Here is a 23318-nt window from a genome sequence, read left to right as displayed (position 1 = left end):
GGATGCATTATGGTTTGTGACCAGAAAGGTTGGAGATTTGTTACGTTGGGGCATCTTTCTCCATGATAATAAACATAAGCAACTAGTATGCATGGAATATTTACAGAAGTAATTGTCATGCAAAGAACTTCACATGCGTTACCCTTTTTAAAATATTTTCTACTTAGCCTAAGCCCAACCCTAAGGTCATTGTCATTATCACTGTTTTAAAAATGCAAAACCTGGGATGTTCAAATGACTACCAGTTAAAGGCAAATGGGATGTTAAGCCAGATCCATCTACATGCAGACCCTGTGTACTCTAGCTTAGAGTTTGTCAGCTCTGGAGGAGGTCAGCTTCCGAGTTGGCTGGTGTGGGAGCTGTCCCCGAACACGGAATGTTAGGCAAAGAAGACACGGGAGATGAGACGACCAGAGCTACGCAGAGTCCATCAGCGAGACTGCAGGACGGTATCTCAGCCAAAGTTATGGCGAGGTCTACCAGTAGAAACACGAAGAAAACCCAAAGGCAAAACATTATGCATTCAGTGCTTTATTCAACAGAGAGCAGAATTCTCACACATTCCTTTTTGCCCGGGATGTAGTAAGTAGACTCACAACTTCAATAAACACCAAAGGATGTTCACATTAAATTTAAAGGTGTGACATTTTAACTATTCTTGCACAGTTGGCTTGATTTCTGTGATTATAGAGTCCAATTCGTCTATTTCTTATTCTTTCATGAAACGCATTCTACAACTTGTGTAGCCATTCAGCGAACGTCTGGGGCTTGAACGGACTGTTCATCAGTGATCAGTACTGCCGATCATTTTGGGTGTGTTCCATTTTACTTAGTGAAAAACTCATTTTTCTTCTTAGACAGGAAAATGTAATAATGATTAAAAAAATGATCCTTAAGGGTCTTTGGCCCTAAAATCAATGGCTCCCAAATTTACCACAGTCAGTCCTGTCTCAGCTCAGGCTGCCTTAACAAAATACCATAGGAATGGCTTCAGCGAGAGAAATTTATTTCCCCACAGTTCTGGAGGCTGGAAGTCCGAGGTCAAGGTGTCAGCATGGTCAGATTTGGGTGAATGTTTTCCTAACTTGCAAACGGCCCCCTTCTTGCTGTGTGCATCATGTCTTTTCCTCCGAGCCTGCAGGGAGAGAGAGGGGGAGAGAGAGAGAGACTACTCTTCCTCTTCTAAAGCCACCAATCCTATCTGATTAAGACCTCACCCTTACGATTTTATTCTACCTTAATTACATCCTAAAAGCCTTTCCTCCAAAGCAGCCACACTGAGGGCTGGGGTTTCAGCAAGTGAATTTGGGGGCTGCACTCCATTCCACAGCAGTGCTGTAACAGCTGAGTTCAGCCCAGGACCTGAGTGGTCATGTGCTGGATGCAGCAGGAGCTTCCGTCACAGGTCTCTGCCAACGTCAACATCTCAGGGAAATGCACGAGGTGCCCTTAAGTCAATCATGAGTTCTAAATCCAGACGAAAACAAAGGCATATGGAAGCTAAGAAAGCCTGCCAAAATGAGAATTTTGAAGTCTGGAGCATTTTTTCCAGAATTGAGAACTCAGAAAGTCCTTGAGACCCAAACCCAAGCAGGCACCATACACACCCAGCCCCCCGCTGGTACCTACTGAGGACCCCCACTTCAAGCTGAGGACCCATGAACAATGAGGACTTTGAAACCTCCTGAATCCTGAGATTCCACCACAATGCAGGCATTCTGAGCCTGTGAACTGGCCATTTTTGCAGCTGTGGCATTCCCAGAATCATGGCGGTGGGATATATTAAGAGACATTGCAAAGAATTGGCTTATGCGATTGTGGGGGCTCAACATGTCTGAAATCCAAGGCCAGGCTGTGGGGAAGAGCAGCTGGAGTTCCAGGACAGGACTGGAAACCACAGGCTACGAGCAGAACTTCCTCACCAAGAATGCCTCCGTACTGCTCTTAAGGACTTTCAACTGATTTAACGAGGCCCACCGAGATTTTCTAGGATAATCTTCCTATCTAGGGACTTTAGTCATACCTACAAAATACCCCAGAGCAACACCTTGATGAGGGTTTCATTGAATAACTGGGGCTGTAGCCTCACCAGGTTTACGCCCGGAAGGACGATCCCAGCCTAAAGCATTCCCTGGCTTTGAGAAGCCTGCCAGGCACCATTACAAAAAAAAGGCACCTTGAGGCCAGATTATTGGCATCTGGAGTAACCACTAAAGTTACACAAGCCCCTAGTGTCACCAGTGAAATCTGAGTGCTGATTCCCATCTGGCTTCCCTCATAAGACTACTGGAAGGGCTCAATGAAAGTGTGTATAAAAATACACTAAAACCTGCATGGCTCAGTCAGTTAGGTGGCTGCCTTCAGCTCAGGTCATGATCTTGGAGTCCCGGGATCGAGTCCCACATTGGGCTCCCTCCTCAGTGGGGAGTCTGCTTCTCCCTGTGCCCCTCACCCCACTCTCGTGCTCTCTCTTCCTCGCGCTCTCTCTCACTTTCTCAAATAAATAAAATCTTTTAAAAAAATACACCAAAAACAAAAGTTTTACACACATATAAGGGAGTTTCTGGTTTAACCATTGTTAGCATTGGTATCAAAGAACGTTTGCTTGTTTGTTATTGTAGAAGCAAGTAATATTCTTAGAAATAGGGCATTAGGAAGCATCATTTCACCAGGAGTAAACGCTCCAGTCTCTGCTGCTTTTGTTGGGTTCCTCGTATTTCTTCATTTCAACCAATGTTGCTCAATATAGTCCATATAGTATCTTAGTCTTAAGATAATGGCCATCTGTTTCAGCATGTGTATTTCTCAATGAGTGAAGAGTATGCATGAAATGAAGAAAAAGGTCTAGACAAAAGTATTCCATTGATGTGGATTTTCAAAGCATCTAAAATGTTGCTGCTTCGGGGCACCTGGGTGGCTCAGTCGTTAAGCGTCTGCCTTCGGCTCAGGTCATGATCCCAGGGTCCTGGGATCGAGCCCTGCATCGGGCTCCCTGCTCGGCGGGGAGCCTGCTTCTCCTTCTGCCTCTGCCTGCCGCTCTGCCTACTTGTTCTCTCTCTCTCTATCTCTCTGTCAAATAAATAAATAAAATCTTAAAAAAAAATAAAAAATAAAATAAAATAAAATAAAATGTTGCTGCTTCTCATCAAACATGCAGGCAGCCCCTTACATTCTGTGATCCTGGCCACAAGAAAGTATGAATTGCTTCTTCCTCAGGAACTCACTGCAACTTGTCCAAGATCTACTTTTATTTCGGCACCTATAACTGCAGAGACTGAATGGGATTTTGGGCAATAATGGTAACCACCAGCTAGTACCCTCACTAATCCCCACACTGACACCTAAAATCTCAAGTATTTGAATGAACACGAGTTATTATGCTTTATGCTTTCTGCTCATAGAAAAATACATATAATATTTTATAGTATTTTTTAAATGTAATTATATATATTGTGTATATGCAGACTTAATGAACATTTCTAAGGTAGAGATTGTTGATAGAAAGCAAAAGTTGGATAGAATGCATAATTATGCAAGCCATTGATGAATTTTTCCCAAAAATACACACCTCAGTGCACGCCAAGCAAGAATCAAGCTGCCTCTGTGCATGGATTAGTGCCATAGGATGCATAGATTGGCACAAAGAATGAAGACTAAGAGGGATGTTTAACCTTAAATTTACTATTTTTATATCATATTTCTTTCCATGCAGAGATTTAAAGTTGCGCTAAATTGTAAATTTAAACATACAGATGCAATATGTAAACATCAGTGGAAACCTTTGTTATTACACTAAAAAGGCAAATCATTCAAAAGTTTATAAAGAGCAGAATAGCATAATCCTTGACATTCTATTTATTATGTTGCCACATTTTTATCAATAGAATCATGTCAACCATCCTGTAAAAATTGCACATATTAGTTAAAATGTTCTAGAATCATGAGGCAAGTCAGTCATTGAAAGTTATCAATAGGACAGAGCATGTATGATTCTCACCTGGCTTCTCAAAACCCCTGCGCCATACTTCCTGTGTGGGCCACATTTCTGTGTTTTCCATCACACATTCCAACAGCCAGAAATGGGATATTCTAAAATACACTATGACTGCATCTGCTTGGTTAAGTTCAACTGGCTGTCACAGAGGACAGAAAGAAACTGTCTTAACAAAAGACCTCTGATAAAAGATGTAGTCTCCAGTGAATCATCTCCTGAATGTTAACCATCATAGGTTGTAAGCTATTTACCCTGTAATCTTTTTATTTTCCATCTTTAAAGTATCCTATTGTGGTGTAGCAATAGTCTCTTAGAGCAATTTTAAGGGGCAGGAAATCTTTGAGAACAATTTTCCATATTCAGAATTAAAACATGCTTCACTGTTTTTAACAAAGGCTCTAACAGGATAAAAGCTCCATTCTAAAACCACAGGAATCATTCATTTTCTCTGCTTTGTGTTTGTCCTAAAAGAAATGTTTTTTTCTTCCTTGTGAAAACCAAATGAACTCTCTGATTTTTTTTTCTCACTTCATCTTTATGTTGACAGCATGCTATGTTAAAAAAAAAAATCATCGGAAGAAAAGACGCTCTCCATCAAAGCAATAACAGCAACAAAAGTTTTTATGCCTTTTTAAGAAATTATTCGGACAGTTCTCAGGTGACTGGACTGTCTTTACTGGAAATTAATTTTCATTAACAATTATTTCGATCCTAAGAATTTGAGTGGTAAGAAGGGCCATTTATCTAATTTTCTATTCTTGTAGAGAAAACAACATTGTCCATATTCACTCTTTCTTTCTCCTATATGATGAGTTTCAGTTCACTCTATCAAACTATTCTATTGGTCACAATCACATAAATTATGTCATTAAGGCATGATGTGTATTTCAGATAAGGAAGGGTTTCACTGAAACTTAGCAAAGTCTTTTTTTTTTTTTTTAAGATTGTATTTATTTGCGAGAGAGAGAAAATGAGAGACAGAGAGCATGAGAGGGAGGAGGGTCAGAGGGAGAAGCAGACTCCCTGCCGAGCAGGGAGCCCAATGTGGGACTCGATCCCAGGACTCCAGGATCATGACCTGAGCTGAAGGCAGTCGCTTAACCAACTGAGCCACCCAGGTGCCCGAAACTTAGCAAAGTCTTACTAAATAATGAGTCAATGTAAAATCCAACAAAAATTCAAAGGCATTACTCTTAGCATGGGAATCATTACATATCACTCTTTATTAACATTGTCAAGAACGTAGAGTGTCAGAGATTTTACCCTACATGCAAGCTAGCAAGTCAGCCTGCCACAGTATCATGGATGTTGGCAGAAGACGTGAGACTCCTGAATCAGAGACTAAGAGTGTTTTATTACTCACAGCAATAGTATCAGCCAGAGTATCAGCGTTTACGTTGGTTTTCTGAGTCCCAATTCTCACAGGGAGATGCAAAGAGGGCCAGGTGACACACAGGAAGTAGGTTGTGTAACAGGAGAAGAACCACAAGTTTAGGGAACCCGAATGTTTTATAATGGGCAACAATACAGCCTGAACTTTGTCTGAGAGAGAGACATCTTTACTGCACTGCAGATAAAGAAATCTCTCCTTTCCTCCAGAAGGAGATAGTATCTCCATCTTCCAAGGCTGTTTGCTCTACAAATAACCCTGAAAAGATAATCCAGTATAAAGGCCATCAGTGTCTCTGCTACAAAACATACAAAGATGCAAGAGGCTCATGAAGAATTGTCTACCAACAAACTTCCACTGCATTGGTCTTTTTCTTCATAAATTAGTCCATTAGTTGGGGTCAGTGCATTACAATGAAGCCAAAAATAATTATTCCCTTATTCTCATGTTTATACCTAAAGCATACCTTTGACAATGACATTTCACTTTATATTATTATTATTTAAATTTTCATCTCAAAAAGGATTGTTTTTCCCCCACATCAGCCAGGATGAGGCCATATAGTTAAATTACTGTGATTCAACAGACAATTATTGACTATCAAAGATGTACAATGCAATATCTGAGACCTCTATACTGTGTTCTACTCTGCACAAGGAGTGAGCTGCTACATGCATTTTTCATGGTTTTATTCATTAATATTTATTGAGTGTCTGCTGTGAGCTGGCATTTTACAAAGCTCCAAAGACACTAAGGTAAACAAGCTTCCTTTCCTCAAGTTCAACATAAGCTCATAGAGGAGACACAAAGACAGAGTAAGAGATGAGACAGAGGTATGCAGGGGGCACTAAGGAAGCACAGTGGAGTGGCTCCCGACTTGGGCAGGTGAGATGGAGAGCAGGAATGTGTAAGCCTTCCTTCATGAATTCTTAAACTAAAAATAGGAGTTAGCCTCATAGGAGTGGAGTACAAATGATTTAAGGGTGGGCCTTCCAGGAGAGGAAGAAGCCCATGCCATGGTTTGGAAAGGCTACTGCTTTCTTTGGGAACTGCTGTTGCTTAGAATAGTAGAGCAGAGGGTGTGACAGAGAGACTAGGGAAACATGAAGCTAGAGAGGGAAGGACAGCTCCCATCACAAATGGTCCTTAGGGGAAGTACTGATACATTTACACATATATGTAGGAAGAGTTTAAGGGTAACAATCTGGTTAAAAGGAAGCTCTGGAGGATTTGTCTTGAAACCACGTTTGTCTGCAAAAACAATGTTTTCACTAGATTTTTACTGGAGAGGAGTGGCACTGATGGATTTTATACATGGCAGTTAATTGAAGAATTTCAACATCATACCCTTGTCATCCCCAGTGAGAACCTTAAGTACTATGCTAGGAAGTTTGCATTTATCCTAAAAAAAAGTATGTAGGGGAGAGATCACCGCATGTTCATAATCACTTTGGCAAAGGACATATTAGGTGACAGCATTGTCAGGAAGACCAGTTGGGTGGCTAGAGCCATAAACCTGATGACAAATTCCAGTTATAGGAAAGAAGCATGAAGGAATTAGTGGAGTTAATAGGTTTTAAGGAGGTAGAACCAATGAGACGTGTTGACTGATGGTAGGGGGGGAGATGATGGACAAGGATGGAGATGAGAATGGCTCCCAGTGCTTTGACATGGGCTGTCTGGTTGACAGGTGCCATTCACTGAGTACAGAAAGAAAGGGAAATAGGGTGGGGAAGGAGGATAGGTTCAGTTTTGAAATACAGCTTCTCAGTAATAGACAAGTTGTTGCTTCTTAGTCATGCTCTCCTATGGAGACACGTCAAGTTGGAGAGACACAAAGGTTTTCTTCATTCTAAAAGCCTCGCTTTCTCTGCCTATAGGTGACAGAGACATTGCAGCTCTCAGATTTCCAGCTGTTGGGCTCACCCACCCAAGAACCCCAGAGCAACTCACCTTTCCCCCCTCCTTTTTTGGGGGAAAAATGCCTTCCATTTATCAGAACTTTGTTGTTTAGTAAATTAAACAGTATTCAGAAATGCATTTTAAATAAAAGGCAAACAAATTGTAAGTTAATACAATGTATTGGGATTTCGTCTAACCATTGGCGTAGTTACATTATCTGCACAACTCTGGGGTAGTCACTGGGATGATTCTCATTTTACACATAAAGAGGAACTAAAGCTTAAGTTACAGAGTCGGGACTCAAAGTCAGGTCTACCATGTGTTCTTTAACATTTTCCTGTGTTCCCCAGACAATCTCTCTACCAAATTTCTAAAAGGCACTCTCAGTCTCATTCCTAAACCTGCTGGAAGCACTTAAATTTTCTGTGGTATAAGTCTGCTCAAGTCTTCAGTCATGTGAAGTCTGTAAGCCTGGCAGTATCAGGAATACTGTGTCACATCTCTGCTCTGCCAGGCATTTCTTTCCCAACTGAGAGGAATACATTTCCCATGCATCCAAACTTCTCTCTCTAGTTTTCTAAGAATCACTTCTCTAATTCCCTCCTTATTCAAGGAAATAAAAGGGCTGGGTACCAACTTCATAGGGCCAAATTTGTATAATGCTAATACCCTATTATTGGGTACCTCTTAAAAGCAATATCCTGTGCTAGTCACCTTAAATCCACCATCTCAGTAAATGCTTACATGTCAGGTGTCACAAGCTCATCTTAGAGGTGAAGGAACCTGCCATGGTACCCCCAGCTGGAGGGTGACCGAGCCTGCATTCAAATCAAACTTACCTGACTCCACAGCCACTCATGAGGGTGACTCATAATGACTTACAACTCAGCATAATCACCTCAAGAATTACACATATACTTCAAGGGGAACCCTCTTACACTGTTGGAGGGAACACAAACTGGTGCAGCCACTCTAAAAGACGGTGTGGAGTTCCCTCAAAAAGTTAAAAATAGAGCTACCCTATGACCCAGGAATTTCACTACTAGGTATTTATCCAAAGGATACAAATACAGTGATTCGAAGGGGCACATGCATCGCAATGTTTATAGCAGCAATGTCCACAATAGCCAAAACATGGAAAGAGCCCAGATGTCCATTGATAGATGAATGGATAAAGAAGGTATGCTATATATATATAGAGAGAGAGAGCGCCACACAACGGAATATTAGCCATCAAAAAGAATGAAATCTTGCTATTTGCAACAATGTGGATGGAACTAGAGGTTATTATGCTAAGCAAAATAAGTCAGTGAGAGAAAGACAAGTATCATATGATTTCACTCACATGTGGAATTTAGGAAACAAAACAGATAAACACAGGGGAAGAGAAGGAAAAATAAGATGAAAACAGAAAGGGCAACAAACCATAAGAGACTCTTAACCTTAGGAAGGAAACTGAGAGTTTCTGGAGGGGAGTGAAAGATGGGGTAACTGGGGGATGGGCATTAAGGAGGCCACGTGAAGTAATGAGTACAGGGTATTATATGCAACTGATGAATCACCAAATTCTACCTCTGAAACTAATAATACACTATATGTTAGTTAAATTGAATTTAAATTTAAAAAAATCAAAAAAAATTAGACATATACCTGAAAATAAAAAAAAAAAACAGGAGTACTGAAAACTTGAAAATATAACAATGGCAAAACAAACCCTTTTCATCTTTGGTGCCAGCAGTTGGTTCTCTTCAATCTGTTTGAAAAGTGCTTTGAAAGAGAGAAAGAAAAAGGAGAAAGGGGAAAGACAGGAATTCATTGTGAAGCAAGAGTGTTCTCCTTTCTCTTTTGTCAGCATGCCCCAGATACCTTCCTTCTCGAACTCCATACAACTCCTGCAAAGCACCTGCTGTTTGTCTCACTGCCACGCTCTCCTCCATGAAGAGTCTTTCATTATCATTTATTGGATTTATGTCTGGACTAAGTTGTCCTGAAAAAAAAAAAAAGATGTTTTTAAGTCAGAACATACATGCCTGAAGATCAAAAGTTGCAATCTTTGGACTACAGTGCTACCAACTTGAACTGATACACGTATCCAACCAAAGCAAAACAAATAGGAAATTTCTCCCGTTGGGCAGGGTTGTCCTAACTAACAATAAAATTTCCTTTAAAATTGTTAGCAGAAATAGTTTCTGACCCCCCACCACCACTACCATGACCCCTCTGTGAATCCAGGCTGATGTGGTAACTAACATGTAATCGATAGCTAATAAAAGAGACTGGTACTACCCTTTTTTGGCGGAGTCACATTAAAATGGAGGCTCCACAAGGACTGAATGCTGTCACATTTTGAAGGAATTAAACTCAGGATTTGATTCTTTTAGTCTTGGTGTCAAAAAATGACAAATGACCCTTTATTTTAACTTCAACCTCTTTTGTACTTAGAAAAATCTCCCGATTCAAACTATTTTCTACATCTCTTCTAGTGTTTTTTATGCTTATTTTTTCACTTACCTTTCAAGGTCTTTATTTTCATATATAGTGTAGATAAGAATATAAACTAATATGTTTCTCCAAAGAACTAGCCAAATTTCCCAGTACTGTTTTTTTTTAATTTTTTATAATTTTTTTATTATGTTATGTTAGTCACCATACATTACATCATTAGTTTTTGATGTGGTGTTCCATGATTCATTGTTTGTGCATAACACCCAGTGCTCCATGCAGAATGTGCCCTCCTCAATACCCACCACCAGGCTAACCCATCCCCCCACTCCCTCCCCTCTGAAACCCTCAGTTTGTTTCCCAGAGTCCATAATCTCTCATGGTTCGTCTCCCCCTCTGATCCCCCACCTTCATTTTTCCCTCCCTCTACTAATTTCCTCCATGCTGTTCCTTATGTTCCACAGATAAGTGAAACCATATGATAATTGTCCTTCTCTGTTTGACTTATTTCACTTAGCATAATCTCCTCCAGTTCTATCCATGTTAATGCAAATGTTGGGTATTCATCCTTACTGATGGCTGAGTAATATTCCATTGTATATATGGACCACATCTTCTTTATCCATTCATCTTTTGAAGGGCATCTCAGCTCCTTCCACAGTTTGGCTATTGTGGACATTGCTGCTATGAACATTGGGGTGCATATGGCCCTTCTTTTCACTACATCTGTATCTTTGGGGTAAATACCCAGTAGTGCAATTGCTGGGTCATAGGGTAGCTCTATTTTTAACTTCTTGAGGAAGCTCCACACTGTTTTCCAGAGTGGCTGCACCAACTTGCATTCCCATCAACAGTGTAAGAGGGATCCCCTTTCTCTACAACCTCTCCAACATTTGTTGTTTCTTGCCTTGTCCATTTTTGCCATTCTAACTGGTGTAAGGTGGTATCTCAATGTGGTTTTGATTTGAATTTCCCTGATGGCTAATGATATTGAACATTTTTTCATGTGTCTGTTAGCCATTTGTATGTCTTCTTTGGAGAAGTGTCTGTTCATGTCTTCTGCCCATTTATTGACTTGATTATTTGTTTTTTGGGTGTTGAGTTTGACAAGTTCTTTATAGATCTTGGATACCAGCCCTTTATCTGCAGTGTCATTTGCAAATATCTTCTCCCATTCCGTGGGTTGTCTCTTTGTTTTGTTGACGGTTTCCTTCGCTGTGCATAAGCATTTTATCTTGATGAGGTCCCAAAAGTTCATTTTTGCTTTTGTTTCCCTTGCCTTTGGAGACGTGTTTTGAAAGAAGTTGCAGTGGCCGATGTCGAAAAGGTTACTGCCTATGTTCTCCTCTAGGATTTTAATGGATTCCTGTCTCACATTACAGAGACTTGAAGGTAGAGAGGCATAAAGACTTAGGCAAACATAAACCGTTTCTGTTTTTGACTTGGCTAAGATTTAGAAAAATTTAATTTTTATATGATTTACCAATTTACATTAAGTCAGTGTTATTATTTATGTAAACATAAATGGTTTACATCAAAATATCCTCACATTCTATGACAGCAGTGAACATAGAGGGAATTTAATAACACAAGCCAACTCATTGTCATGGATGCAATCCAAGAACAATCCAGATGGTTTATTGATCATAACTTTCTAAGAGTTAGCATCCTGCCCAATTAAGTGATTGTTAAATATAAAAACAAACAAGAAAAACTAAAGTTTCTGATTTTCACAATTATGAAATGGAATTCAAACAGATAAAGACATACAGACCCTTGGGAAAAAAATAGTGAGTATCCAATTCTTACAGTTAAATAATATGAAATACAAATCAGATTATCCTGCACTCCTCTGAAAACCAAGGTAACTGTGGAATTAAAGGGAAAAAAATGTATGAGATTTGCTTGCACCCTGGGCTCTAAGATAGGTTTTTGTTTGCAAAACCATGCCCTTTGCGTTGACTATTGTGCTACCTTCTGGGGTCAGTGAAGAGTTTTGAGCCAGCCAGCTTGAGTTCCAGCATCCATGCCTGTGTCCCTGAGAGAGAGAGAGAGCACTGATCCTACAGGGCTACCAGGTGGATTAAATAAATCAGCGTAAGTGAAACGTCTGACACCTCCTGGCACATCGTTAGTGCTCAATAAATTTTAATGACCAGAATCAGCCAGAGCCTGGCACTCTGCTATTTTGTGTGTGATGATGCCCAACCCAAAGTCATTTGGTGGATGCGAGGACCGACCTTCGAGACTGAACTCACCATCACTGCCCTGCTCTAGCTGTTCTCAGTGAAATTAGTGTAGGCAACATGACACTGTAAAATGGCAAGTATCCTAAATAGAAACTTTTAGCCTTTTGACATTAGAATTTCATATGAAAAAAGCTGATAAAAATATATTTCCATCTCCTGTACAGTGAGAGTAAGATAAAAATAATTCATTAAAAATTGTAACTCACAAGAAGTTAAGATGATGACTTTTGTTGCTGCCCGTTGGGTACAATAACACAATGCCTAATAAGGATTGCTCAATCTGCCTAGAAAAGTATTTGGACTTTCTGCAGCAGTTTCTCATAAAACATAAGAGGTATCAACAGAATTCTTCTTTTGTCCTATACTCCTTGACTCCATTTTCATGAACCTCGGATCTCTTATTCTCTATTTATCTGGATATTTACACTACTAATACATACATTGCAATAACTACTCTCCAGGAAGTGCTACTAACCATGCAGTTGTCTAGGTTGCAGATTCCTAGGTTCTGAAATTGCTGGTTGGTTTATTGATGGTGTAAGGCAGAATGTAGAATATTGAATTTAATTATGCTAATACTTGTGTAGAACTTTCTCAATGAGAGTGAAACTTCTCAACTCCCCCAGCGCACCTAACTATTCTGATCTCAGTCTTATCTACGTAAGTACCAGCAGTTTTCAACTCTCCTATTGGACCTGGAGGAATACTGATTAATTGGAGAAAATGGGGAAGAATTAGAAGGAAATCATAGGAAATGTACATAAAACTAGAGGTGCCTTTTTATCTTTGTACTAGCCTTCCATGAGAAATTTTTCTACCAGGGCTACATTTTATCCATCAAATGTGTTAGGATGCAAGAAGGGTTGAGAACAGCTACTCCACAGTCCCAATGAGTGAGATTTTGAACCACACATCTCATCCAATCACTTACCTTATTAAAATCATTCAAAAGCTTCCTGTCACCTATAGAAAAAATATCTAATCTGCTTAGTAGGGTATAACTGTCCATGACATGTCCCCTCTCCATTTCCCAATCTCATCTCCTACCACTCACCATTTGGATTTTTATATTCATTATTAGCATCATGAGGGCCATAATTCGTAATGATGAGATATAAAGAGTTTGAAAGCCATGACAATTTGGGCATTGTGTTGTTATACTCACAAAGGAGATATTTGCAAATATTAAAAAATTCTGTTTGTGATTATTGGAACGTTTCCCAGATCTCTGAAAAATCAACCAAATCAGTCATTAGAAAGAAGAGCTCTAGGCAAACTTCTACAGAGAATGAGATTAAAAATCAGATCTGTGTCCATACAGATGGCCAACAGACACATAAAAAGATGTTCAACATCACTCATCATCAGGGAAATGCAAATCAAAACCACAGTGAGCTATTACCTCACACCTGTCAGAATGGCTAAAATCAACAACACAAGAAACAAGAGGTGTTGGTGAAGACATGGAGAAAAAGGAATCTGCTTTTGGGAAGACAAACTGGTACAGCCACTGTGGAAAATAGTATGGAGATTCCTCAAAAAGTTAAAAAATAGAATTACTCTACAATCGAGCAATTGCGCTGCTAGGTATTTACCCAAAGAATACAAAAATACTAATTCAAAGGAATACGTGTTCCCTGATGTTTATAGCAGCATTATCCACAATAGCCAAATTATGGAAACAGCCCAAACAACCCAAGTGTCCATCAATTGATAAATAAAGAAGATGTGATATATATAATGTATGTACACACACACACACACACACACACACACACACACCATGGAATATTACTCAGGCATAAAAAAGGATGAAATCTCGCCATTTGCAATGACATGGGTGGAGCTAGAGAATATGATACTAAGCAAAAAATGTCAGTCAGAGAAAGACAGATACCACAGGATTTCACTCATATGTGAAATTTAAGAAACAAAACGAATGAGCAAAGGGGGAAAAAAGAGAGAGGCAAACCAAGAAACAGACTCTTAACTGTAGAGAACAAACCAATAGTTAACCAGAAGGAAGGTGGGCGGGGGCACAAGTTAAATGGGGGGGGGGTTAAGGAGTGCACTTGTGATGTTGTGTGGAAGTGTTAAATCACTATATTGTACACCTGAAACTAATATTACATTGTATGCTAACTAACTGGAATTTAAGTAAAAACTTTAAAAAATAAATAAAAATCAAATCTTTGTCAAGTGCTAATAAGCACATTTCTTGACACATATCTTCAAACTCATTTCAGAGTCCTCAGAGCAAATGCAAGTTTAACCTTGTATCTATGGCAGAATAAAACTATGCTACATTATATGAAAACCTGATAGTAAATTTTAAACAATTTCATTAACATTCCTCAGATTTAGTCTAAGCATGTTGCACACTCCCTCCTAGGTAAACTTATGTGATATTCAGGATAGTTCTCTGTAACATTTCTGTTGTAACTCAAATCTCTAAGTATATATTGTGTAGGGAAGTCTTACTATCATGCAAAAGTGTTTCTTTCAATTAGTTTAAATTTTTTAGAAAAGAATTATAGCAAATAAAATTTTCCATTTTCTCAAGACATCTCTGAGGGATAGTCAGCTGATATGTATTCTTGTCAATGACTGTAGATTCATGTGGCTTTCAGTAAATTTGTTAAAATTCCTGAAATTGTAGTTCTGGAGATCTCTACTTGACCTGGAGTGCTCTACTTCATGATCTTAAATAGTTCCTTGATTTCTTAAACAATAAAATGTTCAAAATCGGGGCGCCTGGGTGGCTCAGTTGGTTAAGCGACTGCCTTCGGCTCAGGTCATGATCCTGGAGTCCCGGGATCGAGTCCCGCATCGGGCTCCCTGCTCGGCAGGGAGTCTGCTTCTCCCTCTGACCCTCCTCCCTCTCATGCTCTCTGTCTCTCATTCTCTCTGTCTCAAAATAAATAAATAAAAATCTTTAAAATGTTCAAAATGAAAACAAAGATACAGCTATATATAATTTTTATTAACATTATATTTAAAATGTTATAACTGAACCTTTAAAAATAACAATGAAATGTTGATCAACATTAATGAAGTTTCATCCCAAGTATTCTCTACCCCTCATATTATGTTTCAACTTAGATCATTATATTTTAATATTTACCATTTTACTGGCTGCCGTAGAATACTTCTAAACTCCACAATTACTCAGATGAATTCTGCTAACAGTGAAGAGTTCAGCTAAGTTTTTCCAAGAGGTTACAGTTGTAGAAAATCAATATTCCAGTAAGTAAGTAGAATACAAGAGAAATTAAATGTAAGCAACAGGAAAAAATGGATGCTACATCAACCAGAATAATAGATCTAAGGCTATCTTAATTCTAGAAATAGGTATTAAAAATGTAATTCTGTATGAATCAAATCAAATCATCTTTAAGGTAAATTAAAGTATTATAAACTATATTATGTCTGATTTCTTCAGTGTTAGAATGTTGTCTATAACCCACCAGTAGGCTGGGTAATACGTAACATTAAATAATATGCATTTTTCCCATTCAAAAATTTCTGACTTTTAAAAGATTTGAATAAAAAATATTTAGATGTCCACTTATGGGGTAAGCCAAAAAGACCCATAGTTTTGGGGCTGAGAGTGCCATTATTAAGAACAACAAATGCAAAAATGTGTATTTTTAAAAGAAGAATAAAGGACGGAAAGGAAAAGGAGTAAAAAAGCTTTTGCAAATTAAAATTAGAGTAGTAGAATTTTTTATTACTTAGTAAACTTGGAAGATGAGGTTAAGCGGATCTCAAATCTCCAGAAGGTAAAGCAACAAAAAAGAGTGTGAAAATAGAACAGACTGGAGAATTACAAGATCTGTCCAGCACCTGAACATATAAATAGAGATGATCTGGGAAAGGAGCACGTGGTGGGAGAGAGAGTGCACATGAAGAAGATTGTGGAAAGGAAATAATTAACAAAAATTTATAATAATAACTCAGAAGTATTTCCCAGAAAATGAGAAACCACGGATGCTTGATTGAAAAAGCTCATAAAGTCTGAAGAAAAGACTCGCACCCAGACTCATCATCATGAAGCTCAGAACAGTAGGAACAAAGAGAAGTTCCTGAAAATTCCAGAGGACAGAACAGGTGACAGAGGATCAATACCAGGCACTATTGCAACCACTTTATTTCTACCTCATCAGCAAGTTGCTGTGAAGATGAAATGAGCTAATGACACCTAGTGTGCGTGTGTGCGTGCGCCTGCCCGTGCACACGTGTGTCCTACAATACCAATGCCATACACTCTTATACTAAGTTATTACTATTAATTAATCTAAAACATGATTCTAGGGGCACCTGGGTGGCTCAGTTCTTAAGCGTCTGCCTTCGGCTCGCGTCAGGATCCCGGGATCCTGGGATCGAGCTCCGCATCGCGCTCCCTGCTCCGCGGGAAGCCTGCTTCTCCCTCTCCCTCTGCCTGCCGCTCTGCCTACTTGTGCTCTCTCTCTCTCTGTGTCTGTCAAATAAATAAATAAATAAATAAATAAATAAATAAATAAATAAAAATCTTTACAAATAAATAATAATAATAAAACACGATTCTATTCGTAGAAGCTATTATGATTGCCATTATACACTTGAGGAGTCAACAGGACAGAGCAGTGGTATCTTTCCAGTTGTCACGGGGTGGAGCTGGGACCCAAACCCGAGCAGTATTCCTTCAAGATTAACACTATGAATCATCACACAATACAAGCATCCTTAACTAAGGACATGAATGAAGAGAAATTTCCAATAAATCAAAGAGCTGAAGACAGCATAAGAAATTTATGAAAAAAAAATATATATACATATATATAAAACAACTTATAAGAAAATAATCCTGTGACAAGGGGAGACTTATTACCAAGACACAAAACTCAGAAAGCACAAAGACAGATCTGGCTTCAAAAAAATTAAACACTTCATGTAGCAAAAGGAAATTAACTAAACAACAAGGTGCAATTTTTCAACTTGGAAACATCCTTCAACTTGAAAAAAAGGAAAAGTCTAATAATATCCAGATCTATCTAACATTAAGAAAATACTTTTCTACCCTTTCTGTGGGAGTGTAGATGAGTGCAATGCAAATTGAGAGTTTATTTCAGAAACTTAATGGCATAAATCAACCATTAAACATTTAATTTCTTTTTTTTTGGCAATGTGAAGGGTGTGAGATTACATGTGATATTTAATCATTTTATGTAACCTTAAACCAAATTACATAACTTTACTAACAAGTACAAATACCTCCTTGAGAAAAGGTTAAGGATATAATAATACCCAGCAAAGGAAAAAGCATCACCTCCCTCATCTTAAGTTAATATCTTCTCATCCATTTTACTAATTACAGTTTGCTCTGCACTCAGCTGTGTCCCCACAAAATTTATAGAGTGGAGCCCTCACCCCAAATGTGACTATATTTGGAAAAAAGACCTTTAAGGAGGTAATTAAGGTTCAGTGAGGTCATAAGTGTGGGACCCTGATTCCACAGAATTCGTTTCCTCAGGAGAGGAGGAAGAGACCACAGGAAAGAAAGCACAGAGAAGAGCCCACGTCAGGCCTTGAGGAGAAAGCAGCCAAGGAGAGCATCCTCCCCAGAAACCAACCCTACTGGTGCCTTGATCTAGGACTTCCGGCCTGCAGAACTGTGAAAACATACATTTCTGATGTTTAAGCCCCCCAGTCTGAGGTACTTTGTTATGGCAGCCTGAGTTGACGAAGATGCAGCTTTAGTTGTTTTTGTTCTTTGACAACATACTTTAGAGGTACTTCAATCATGTCTTTAAGGATTGAGTCGTGAAAATTGGTATTTCTTCTCTGAAGCTGTGCTGTATCCTCAACTAAACAGATGTTTAGAAAGTTCTGTGAGGAAACAAAGAGTGGAGTGGTGGTGGCCAGGGGCTGGAGGGAAGGGGAGATGGAGAGATGTCAGTCAAGGATACAAATTTTCACTTATCAGAAGAATACCTTCTGAGGATCCAATGTACAGCTCGGTGACTACAGTTAATAATACGGTGTGTGTGCTTGACAGTTGCCGAGAGTAGACCTTAAACATTCTCACCACACACACAAACAAGGAATGAAGTCTGTAAGGTGATGGATGTGTTAATTATCCTGATGATTGTTCCACAATGTACGTGTATATCAAATCATCACCTTGTACCCTTGAAATGTATACAATTATATTTCTCAATTGTACCTCAATTTTTAAAAGTAAAAGGTAAAAAAAAATAGTAAGAGCAGAAAAATCCATGTGTCCAAATAAAAAAATTTAAAAGAGACAACAAAATACAAAAGAAGAGAGAGAGAGGGTTCTGTGAGTAAATGTAGCAAAATGTTGGCAAGGCTTTGGCTTCAGTCTCCAGACCTGGATCTGCCTCTGTGCCCCTCCACTTGTCAGCTTTGCAAGTCCGGAAAGGCCTGTAGGCTTCAATTTGGTTTTTCCCACAGGAGAATAAGGATATGCAGTTTCACGTTATAGAATTGATACGAGGATTTTTAAAAATGATATTTCTAATGTACTTAGCATAGGGTCTGCATGAAATATGCACAAAATGGACAGTGGTTATTATATGCGCTCAATGGACAGGGGCTTTTGCAAATCACTTTCTTTATGGGTTGAAACCCATGATCTTTAGTCCCCCATTGATTCAAATGTACTGAACCTGAGCCTCAATACCCCCAGCAAATCTATTCAAGGGTTGGGAAGGGGACACCTGGGTGGCTCAGTCGGTGAAGCGTCTGCCTTCGGCTCAGGTCATGATCCCAGGGTCCTGGAATCAAGTCCCACATTGGGCTCCCTGCTCAGCGGGGAGTCTTCTCCCTCTTCCTCTACCTTTGCCTCTCCTTCCCTCCACCCACTCCTGCTCTCTCTCTCGCTCTCAAATAAATGAATAAAATCTTTTAAAAAGGGCAGGGGGCCATGAAGCTACTGGGACCCTGGACTCTCCACCAGAACTTCAGAAGCACCCGCTAGGTGAGCACACAGATTAAACTAAAACATAGTCCGGTTTGAACTGTAATTAGAATGAATTGAGTAAAAGTCAAATACGGCGATGGAAAAGATGTGGGCAGTGAGTCCCTGGCATCTCCAAGCATAACTTGTAGGTGGTGAGTCCTCATTACGATCCTTGCAGGCAGCTCCAGGCCACTACCACCTCTAGTCTGGTTTCCACTTCTGCCGCCTGCCAGGTAAACATCCAAGTATTAGATGCCCACGAAAATCTTCTGGCCCACAGTCCTCTGCTGTGAGAGCTCGGACCAACCTCTGTTCTGCTTCCCCCGAGCCATTCCTGCTGTCTGTCCTTCAGCGTCCGGGCCTGGCTACCATCTGTCACCCCTTTTCCTCCCTGCCCTTAGAAACCCCTTGTTAAGAGGGCACCTCCTCGGTGTCTACCCAGGCCTGATGGTTGTTGATGCCTTTCCTCTGGCCTGCCCCATTCCTCCTGAAGCAACTGTTTTACTTGGGGGTTTTTTCTGCCTTTAAAAAAAAATGTTTTATTATTTAAACAGACAATACCCTTCCCTCTCTCCCAGATCCCAACAAACTAATAAAACACATAAATTCAAATCAAGTATCCATTATTTCTTGCCAATTAATAAGCATGAGTGTTATGCTTTGGGACCCTGCTGACTGCCTAAAGCAACCATTTCCTTTATATTTTATGTAAAGAGTATGTGCGCGTTGGTAAGCACAGAAAACCAGGAGCTAGCAGAAAGGGAAAAATGCGCTTCTTCATTCCTCAGGAAAGGGAGGATATTGATAAGGTGCTGTCATTCTGGTTTTTACTTCTAGGTGTGATGTGACTCTCTGGCCCTGTGTCCTGATTGGGTTGTCATTTTCCACTGCATCTGTGTTCCTTCTAGCTCTTTACTGGTTTGCATCTTTTAGGGTACATCAGGAAAGATTTCCTTTCATGGCTAGTGTGACTTTGCCTTCCCTGTCCTGTGGTACTTACGTCTCTGGAATTGGGAGGAGTCCTACGATTTTGTTAGAATAAGCAAATATTCTGTGTCTCAATATCCAATTCCTTCTTTATGGGATGGAACTGTGTTCTTCAGTCTGGGGATTGTGCACATACCATGGGAAAGGAGGAGAAGAGGGATGGTATGAAGTGTCATTTCAGAGTATACTTCAGACTGCCAGGGAAATATGAGGTTTTTTTCCCAGCTTGTCAATATTCCCTGAAAAAATGGGCAGAAAATATTATTTTCTATTAAAACAAACATGAATATACACAGGAATAGAAACAAAAATGTAAAAAGATTTTTAAGATAGACCAATAGCCATTAGCAAATTTGTTGCTTTTAAGTTATAGAATTCCCCAAATCCCCAGGGCACCTATTCACCTCATTTGTCTTTAGGGGATGATCTGGAGGGAAAGTGTAGGAAGCATTTAGAGTCTCTTGTTTAGTGGTGTGAACAGTCTATGCTAGCAAGTGTTTAATTGAAGCCACAAAGTTGATTTCTGTTTTGTTTTCATCAACAGTGCCAAAGGGCATAATTCAAATAAGTGTTGAGAAAATGCTTAATTATTTCTTTCTTTTTCTCCTGCTCATTGTTGCCATAATCAAACAGTCCTTATTAAGCCCTCATCTGTAACAGTTCTGATTGAGGTATGTTATTTTTGTGATAAGCATTAAATAGCATCATTTGTGAATTGTCTGTAAAGAAATGGTAGAAAAAAAAATCATAATTCAAAAAAAAAAAATCATAATTCAATTTCCAGTTAGCTAGAAATGGTTCAGAGAGGAGATGAAGAAAGCAATGTTGACCTTGAAGGAGAATAATGTTCCAAACCTGGCGCAGCAAGGGGCTGTAGGCTGCCCTGGGGGAGAAAGCACAGACAGTGAGCAAGAACACACCAAAAAGAATCTGGACCCATTGGGCAGAGATAGAAGGAAGAAAACTAACATCTACTGGGTACCTCAAGTTCTGGGCGTCCTCCTAAGTGGTGGTTCACCCAATCCTCAAAATACATGGGGGCAGAGGGCAGTTGCGGTGGTTGACAGGACGTCTGTAACTCTCTTCTCGGCCCCGTCGGTGCCCTGCCTGGATCCTGGAAAGCACGGGCTGCGTGTGCCCTTCTTTCGTGTTTCTTGTTGTGTCTCCTTGACCAGCCACCGTTCCCAAAGCAGTCTGTGGACCGCTTGCAAAGGCAGGGACGGCAATTCCCATTTCGTGCCTCCCCTGTGCGGTGCTGAGCTGTTTTAGCTGATGTTTGACGCGTAGTAGCTGCGTGAGTGAATTTTCACACTCAAGATTCTAGGGTAAAAAGCTGTGTGTGCCAGACTCTTCCAAGTCCACAACTTATAAGCCTTCACTTCTAGCCCACAAGCAAAGCGAGCGAATTAAAGGTGTTCTCTGGTACTGCCCTCTTTCGGGTATTTCTTTCTTTTTTTTTTTTTTTTTTTAATTTACTTATTTGACAGAGAGAGACACAGGGGGAGAAGCAGGCTTCCTGTCGAGCAGGGAGCCCAATGCAGGGCTCGATCCCAGGACCCTGGGATCATGACCTGAGCCGAAGGCAGACGCTTAACGACTGAGCCACCCAGGTGCCCCTCAGATATTTCTCATTTGTTTTTTCAATAAGATAAAACTGAGACCAGGAACACTGTCTTCATATTAGCATTTCCAGCTGGTTTATGCTGATAAATGCCAGTAGCTCCCCTTTTGAGAACTGTGAGTTATCATCTAGGAAGTCAATGGTAAGATAAGGAGGCAAAATTGTTAAAGTGTTTAAGTGATTTTTTTTTCCATATCATGTTACTCTTTCATAACTTTGTCACGTAAGTATCATGTGAAAATGCCACCTTCTTCAGGAGGCCCTCCCTGACCATCCCATCTAGGTGACCTTGTGGGAGTCGATGGTGACATCTGTCTGTTCACTATGGTGGTAGCACTTAACATGTTGGAATTCAATTAAAACTCACTGATTTGAGAATCAAATGAGTCATATAGCACCATTCATGTCATCCAGAATTTGCAGCTAAGGAAACTGAGAACGTTGTGAGTCTCACAAGGTCGGTTACTCCTATAAGTAGCAGAAGCAGCACGCATATCTGGTCTTCTAGCTCTGAGTTCCCACCCCTGACCTCACCCTAGGTCCCCCTAATTTCTCCCCTTTTCTGCCTCTTCCCAGATCCAGTGTTTCTCCTTGCAGCATGAGGGTCCCACAAGAAAGAGAAGACACGACCAGATGGGATGTTAAGAGACTTTAAAGGACTATTTATAGTGCTGGGAGGGAAGTGACAGAACCAGCAAGGAATTGTGAAGGACGGGCAACAGTGGGCAGCATTCCCACCCACAGAGGAAAGGTGGTTAGGGGGCCCTGGGAGAGGCAGGGCAGGGAGCAGAAAGGTCCAGACGCTCAGAAGGAAGCTGGGCTGGCAGAACCCCAGGAGCAGCCAGAGGGCAAGGCAAAGAGGAAATGCCCACATCTCCCTTCTCGCCTGATCTGCTCGTGGGGAGACTTAACCTACAAGGGAATTAGGCCACAGTGAAAGTGATTTTTTATGTAGAAAGCAAGATTTCACTCTCACTATTTTTTAACATTAAGAGGTTCTACCAGTTTAATTAGCCTTTTATTACCCAATTCATTTGCATTTCTCCCTGGACCCCAAGCTTCTGAAACTGCAAGGATGTTTTCCAAGTCACCAAACTCACCTGATGATGAAACTGGCTTTAGGTGCATGACCTCTCCACAGCGCCACCTAAGGAAAAGGACTAGATGTTCCTCGTTTCTGCGAGAGCGGATTGTGTGTCCCATTCCTCCTGGTAGAGACCAGAAACATTACCAATCAGACTAGGTACATCTTTTCCTTTGGGTAAAATATACTCTCTGGAAGGGCGGAGCGCACTGGATCTAGTTTTCTTCTCTGCTCATTCAGCTCATTCTCAAGTATGAAGAATAAATTCCTGGTTAAGAAAAAGGATGGGAAGGTCCCTAGAAATAGTGCCATTTTTCTCCCTCTGTTGTCAGCATTCTGACAAGCTTCTCGGTGGTCACTTCTGTTTCTGTTTGCATTAGACAAATATTTCATTTCAGGGATGCGTCCGAACTCCCAAAAGCATAGATAGAATTTTCCTTAAATCTATTTTCTAGAAGAGTAAACTTTCCGGCCATTTTATTAACCATAAAGATTCACTGTTTAGGTTAATCATATCACGAAGTGGGTTCAGTTAGTCACAAAACCGACAGGGTAAGTCAGGGCCTTGAAGTCTACAATTGTGAAAGCTTTTCCTGCTAATTGATGGTTACTGGTTCGGGTGCAGTGTAATTTGCCCGCTCAAAAAAGGTTTTAAGAAAGTTTATAGGGCGCCTGGGTGACTCAG

The 23318-nt window shown here is 40.1% G+C and overlaps 1 protein-coding gene and 1 long non-coding RNA gene across 2 annotated transcripts in view; one reads left to right on the top strand and one right to left on the bottom strand.

Annotated features, from left to right (window-relative positions):
• Positions 1-23318, top strand: part of DOK6 (docking protein 6) — a 229105-nt gene that overhangs the window by 197154 nt on the left and 8633 nt on the right. The gene's annotated exons all lie outside the window — the stretch shown is intronic.
• Positions 16578-23318, bottom strand: part of LOC145716727 (uncharacterized) — a 20191-nt gene continuing 13450 nt past the window's right edge. Inside the window, exons 3-4 of the long non-coding RNA XR_014139555.1 lie at positions 22650-22757; positions 16578-21218 (exon numbers count right to left, since the gene is read on the bottom strand). This is a non-coding gene — a long non-coding RNA (uncharacterized LOC145716727). The remainder of the gene's footprint in view (positions 21219-22649; positions 22758-23318) is intronic.

The sequence above is a fragment of the Leptonychotes weddellii genome, chromosome 13, assembly GCF_054177405.1.
Source record: "Leptonychotes weddellii isolate Sample4059 chromosome 13, ASM5417740v2, whole genome shotgun sequence".
NCBI lineage: Eukaryota > Metazoa > Chordata > Mammalia > Carnivora > Phocidae > Leptonychotes > Leptonychotes weddellii.
Note: the sequence above shows the minus strand (reverse complement) of the source record. Positions and strands in the feature narration are given on the sequence as shown.